The following is a 5,693-nucleotide window of genomic DNA, read 5'->3' on the forward strand; positions in this document are numbered from 1 at the left end:
TCTTCATGCATTTTTGTTACCAAATAAGATGAAGCATAATATATGCAGGCACTCAAAATAATTAATGAAAATTCATCATTATCTTGATTCATGTACCTTATCTCACGTTAAGTAATAGGTAGTCAAAACACGTTTTCTTTCTCTATTCATCTTCATCAACCGTCAACGCTGTCTCCCTTATATTCTGTTTTACACAATCTTTATCGTCATTCATAATTTTGTTCAAAATAAAGTACAGCTAATGTATTGTAAGAGCAGTATTTCAATAATATAAGAGATGGCACTGTGGCAGCATGTAGCTTGTACGCCACACGGCAGGTACGAGGCGCTCGAGAGTGGAGGTGGAGCACGTGAGTTGGCAGACGATCAACAAATCAGGCCGCTGCAATCATTGACTTGGCTGCTTTACTGTCGCGACACAATCCTACTCTATATTATATTATATGTACTATATGGCTTGCACTCCCGGCACTCTACGTAACAGCTAACAAAACGACCATTTTGACATACTTAAAAAATTACAACTCGGACAAATCATTATTGGGTGTGTCCATCTGTTGAAGATGATTCAGGTGGCGTCACACAGAGGAATATTTGTAACCAACTAACATGGTTCAAAAGACATATGCAGGAGTGACAGTCCGCACAAATAATAATATGAATCCCTGTATTAAGATCTAGATCGTGATAATATACCGGACAAATATGAATTCCCATAATAATATTAAGATTACCACTTCTGAGATAATATAACAGGTGGAATTTGGAAGAAATTTATTTTTTTAAGCATTTTCTGTTACCTTATTTATCGGATAGCTTATTCGACACTTACCCATGAGCTGTAAATCTATTCATCAGTGTTTATAACTAAGAAGCACACATAGTCGGGAGTGGATGTACAAGCCGAGTTGGGAAGGATCTATCACTCAGTGAGTCTATATATCTTACTCACATGCACGTCAAACACAAACTTATGCAACAACATTTATGTACCGTCTGCACACAAACAATACCAGCTATCCTTTGATGACAAATATTTTAATAGTGAAATATTTGTTTCCGTTCTAAGCTTGTAGGAATTATTGCCAGGTCTCTGCCAATATAGTTCCTACATTATAATAATAGTTTGTAATTTAAAGATGAAACATAAAATAAAGTTTTATTTCAATGTTTTATATTGTACAACAACACGATTTTTTCGAACAGCGGCATTGCGTAACGAGCTTGCCATGTTATTTTTTTTTAAGACAGCAACTTACTTTTTAGCAACTTAACCACTGCACCTTGGATATCGAAATTAAACGGATAAGAAGTTTATTGAACTGCTAAATACATTTGCACTCGTTGCTATCGGTACATACAAGTACAGAGTGTGACAAGGAGTTAGCAGCGCGATGGAGATTGATCCCGTGATCAGAGCAACTTGCGCCAACCCCGCCCCGAGCGAGTTGGCCAACTTGCTCGAACTCGCCGCTCTGTTACGTGGTAACGTGCCTCATTCATAGCAACTTGTTGCGATCACGCTCAACTTAGTGTATTGATTAACTCTACACTGCTTCTAGTGTATTCAAGTTCTAATTAATGTAATTAATGATGACAATAATATTATTATGATACCAGTGATGCAGTAATTAAGTTATCACAACACGGGTCGTTCGTTTGATTCCCGTTCTTAATAATATATTATGATTGTACTTGTTACTGACCATTAAAATCTTTTGTTTTACATCCATGCAGAGGTTTACGGAAATATTATAAAACATGGAGTAATTTGATCATCCATCGTATGGTTAGTGGTCAACCTAGTGTCTAAGTTCTTCAACGCGTACTATAGAAGGAAACCTAAAAATAACTTATTTTTCGTTGATATAACGTGCGCAAATGTGCGGTTTTTGAGATAGAACAGATATTTTAGTTATAAGTCGTATGACAATGGATAGCTAATTATATAATTAGTAATTAATTAGGTGGTCTAGTTATTAATTACTTAGTGAATGATTCATTAGCGGCCGACTAACCGCAAGATATAACCGCATCATGTAATAAATATAAAAGAATCGGTAGCACAATTAACTACATTCGGATTAGCGGTTTGTCTATTTAGTTATAGAAAAAAATAGTTCTAGTGTAAATTCTGACAACCAGTCTTACCGAAGGATATCGAGATATGACCTAGCTTACTGAATCTTGTGGAGGTCAGATAGGCAGTCGGTCTATGTAAAATACTGATATTCAGCTGCATCCGATGAGACTGGAAGCCTACTCCAACATAGCTTGGAAGAAAGGCTCGGCTGTTATATAGTTCTTGTGTACAGATGCCGGAAGCATGAGTTGTGTGGTATTCAGTCCTCGCTCCTGGCTACTTTTGATCAAACCACCCCGTTAGATGTTCAACGAGGCAACAAAATAATTTATAAAACAATTTCGGTCGGCCACACGAGTTACATCGCATCGGCCATCAGTAAACACTGGAAAGCTGTAGATTAAATATAGGATGTTGAATGTAAACACGACGCGTCCCCCCCCCCGGCCCCTCACGCCCTCACAAATCATTTACATATACAAATTTGATTCAAATCTGTTAATCCTTTAAAACATGTCCAATTCTGTCGCCGCGTGACACATACTATGTACGTATACTATATAAGTATTTATATATTCGAAGCTTTTAGCTTTTTAGATAAAATAAAATAAATGTTTTTAGCCCACTAGAGTGAAGTTAGTAACTGTTTTAGAACATCACCAATAAATCAATCAGTCTATCAAGATAGTGAATGATGTATGACATTATATGACGTAACAATTTAAGTTACCGTTAAGTAGGTACCTAAACGTTTTAAATAGAAAGAAACAATTCTACTTCAAAAGATAAAAATAACTTTATCAAAAATTGTCGCTGGAGTTTTCCATAAGGGTTGTAACAATAATATAACAGTTAAGTTAGCTTGGCGGCGAGGCTCGCGGGGGCATGTACCACAAACGACGTATAAAAGAAAACTATCTCTGACATAACTTTACGCCGTGGTACTGATAAGTCGCGTAATGCACGCGCCGGGAACTATAAATCTGAAGCTCACTGGAATAAGTCCCAATATAATTGTATACAATGTAGAACATGGCACGATAACAGACAAATAGCGCAGTTTGTACAAATATGTAGCTATATCGTTATACTGATAAGTAATATTGTGTGAATTGTCTAGTATTGCTGACTGCAGTGCTTTGCTATAATATGTAATTTCCGATTGTACCTATATAAGGCTTTAGCACGTTGCAGTTCTAAAGTCCCGTCTTAAATTATCTTGTACGTAGTAACTAAATACAAGATGAAGATTTCAATACGTTAGCTACCGCTAGCAGTGTGTAGTAAAGTGCAGGATTCGCATGTTTCCATGTAATCACCTTATTGTCGCGCTCTTAGTAGCCAAGGCTGTAACCACTATGCACATAGTACATTTATAATTCGCGCCGAATAACTTTGAGTGTCGGATCATAGCAGCTATCTCCGAATCTATTGCACTATAATTTGCTACGTGGGCCACTACTTATATTTTGAGCCTAACTATGAAAAACGGTAAACGTGTGAGTGAAAACTACTTTATCGTTTTCTCGGGTATTCTTATGCATGATCTAGATAGATTTTTATCCGATCGAAATATTTTTTTAATATTTTTTTTTCTTTCCCGAAGACCCCTTAAAAACAAGGTGTTTAAAAGCATAACCTGTTTCTTGAGGCGATGAAAAATCAATGTTTACGGTATTTATTTTTGACGTTTTGGATCTTAATAAAGTCATTTGATGTCAAACTGTAACGGCATTACGAGAAACTCATTAATTAGTTTTTTTCGTGCACATAATAGCCGGCTGTTTAGCGAGATGCCATACGGCCGGCATTGATTTTATTGAGCTCGACCTGTAGGATTTTGTGATTTTTCCATATTTTAAACCAGTCTTTAGGTAAATTTTTGGTTGTAAATCAATAAGAATTAACCATTCTGCATTTTTATAAAGACACTTTGTGCTGTTATAAAGTTTTTATAAAAAATCAAGGGACCATTTGTTCCGAAGTGCTTCAAGCGCGAATATTTTTTTCTGGATTTGGTTCATCTTAAAGCTTCCATAAAGTCGACTGGTGTTTATTTTTGGGCTCATGCGCATTATATCCTAGATCCCTGTTTTGTCACAATTTGATACACGTATTTTGAAGCCAAATGATGGACTTTTCAAACATTTGTTTGCACTAATCGGCGGGAGGACCTTCTCGAATTATTGTAAAAAAAAATTGGTTCATTTAGAAAAAATCTTCTAATCCGAAATGTTGTTACCTAATATTTTATATCTAAGAGTGGAAATAATGTTTAGGATTGTGTCATTCTTTTCTTGTATCAGGAAACTAAAATGTATAATTAATTTTCGCACAGCATCAATTTTTCCGGAGACAACTGGTGACCTTGGACGACCTTCAGGAATTTCATTGGTGATGGAAAAATAATCATGATAGAACTCTATTTATTGGCGTTCTAAATTTTCAAAGGATCAGACTTTATCACCAAAATAATAAATAAGTCGATATAGACACGACTGTTTCTATAAGTCACGTCGAAAGTTGTAAAAATATTTGCACGAAAATGTTAACATCCTAATGCCATTTTCCCACACACTTACAATTTTCGATCGACGATATTGAAAATATTTTCAGCGCAGATTTCAAAACTTTCTTAGGAATGTAGTAGTCAAAAAGACCAAACTTTACGATGAAAACGCCAAATGGGGTCTAAAACAATCAGATTCGTCAAGGCTCAAAATATAAGTAGTGACCTAAGTATAACCTCAAGGACATCTTCTTATTGCCTTTTAATACATGTTTAAACTATCAAGGTCGACGACCTCCTGTCTCCGTGTGTACGGTGACGTAATTTAATACATTAGTGGTTATAACTTCACTACCAGAGTGAAGTTATAACAGGTAGTTAGTATGATCCAGGTTCGTTCCCGGGAGAGGTAAGTACGAGTGTTCTGAGAGCAGTGGGTCGCTCGTCGCGTGTAATATTTAAGCATCCGTCGTCGCTCCCTCGACACACGTCGCTTCACTCGCTACAGATTGTATGGGAGCCAAGCTCAGAAGCTCACTACGTTTGCTTACTATTGAGACACTGACCCGATGACTGCCCCGTCATCAATTGACCGTGCGGTAATGAATTCAATCGATCAGTTTATATCTGAACACGAATGATACTCTGATGAACGGTATTCGGAGTTAGCTTATCTTGACGATAAGTTTGGATACATATTGGCGCATAGGGTTCTCAGAGGCCCTGACCCACACTTTCATACTCAGTGACACATAAACTCGACAAACCAGGCATTCGATGCTCAGACCTCTATGCACTAGGCGCAAACAACTCCTTTACGCCGAAAATATATGCTCGGTAAACTAATAGTAGGACTACGTCAGTCCTTCCCTAGCTAATTCATATTGTTGCGTAAGTCAAAGTTACTCGGTTTAACTTATACTATCAAATTACGTGACGCGCTCTAAAATATGCAGAACTAACGCGTGGTGTATTGTAGTACGATGTACTATTGCTCCTTATAAACAAAACAATATACCTACGCACATACTTTCAAAGTGTTAATCCTTCTCTAACTGAATATGCATATTTTATCAATAATAATGTTGTCTTAGTCGATTA

This window comes from Anticarsia gemmatalis, chromosome 8, assembly GCF_050436995.1.
Source record: "Anticarsia gemmatalis isolate Benzon Research Colony breed Stoneville strain chromosome 8, ilAntGemm2 primary, whole genome shotgun sequence".
In the NCBI taxonomy this organism is placed as follows: domain Eukaryota; kingdom Metazoa; phylum Arthropoda; class Insecta; order Lepidoptera; family Erebidae; genus Anticarsia; species Anticarsia gemmatalis.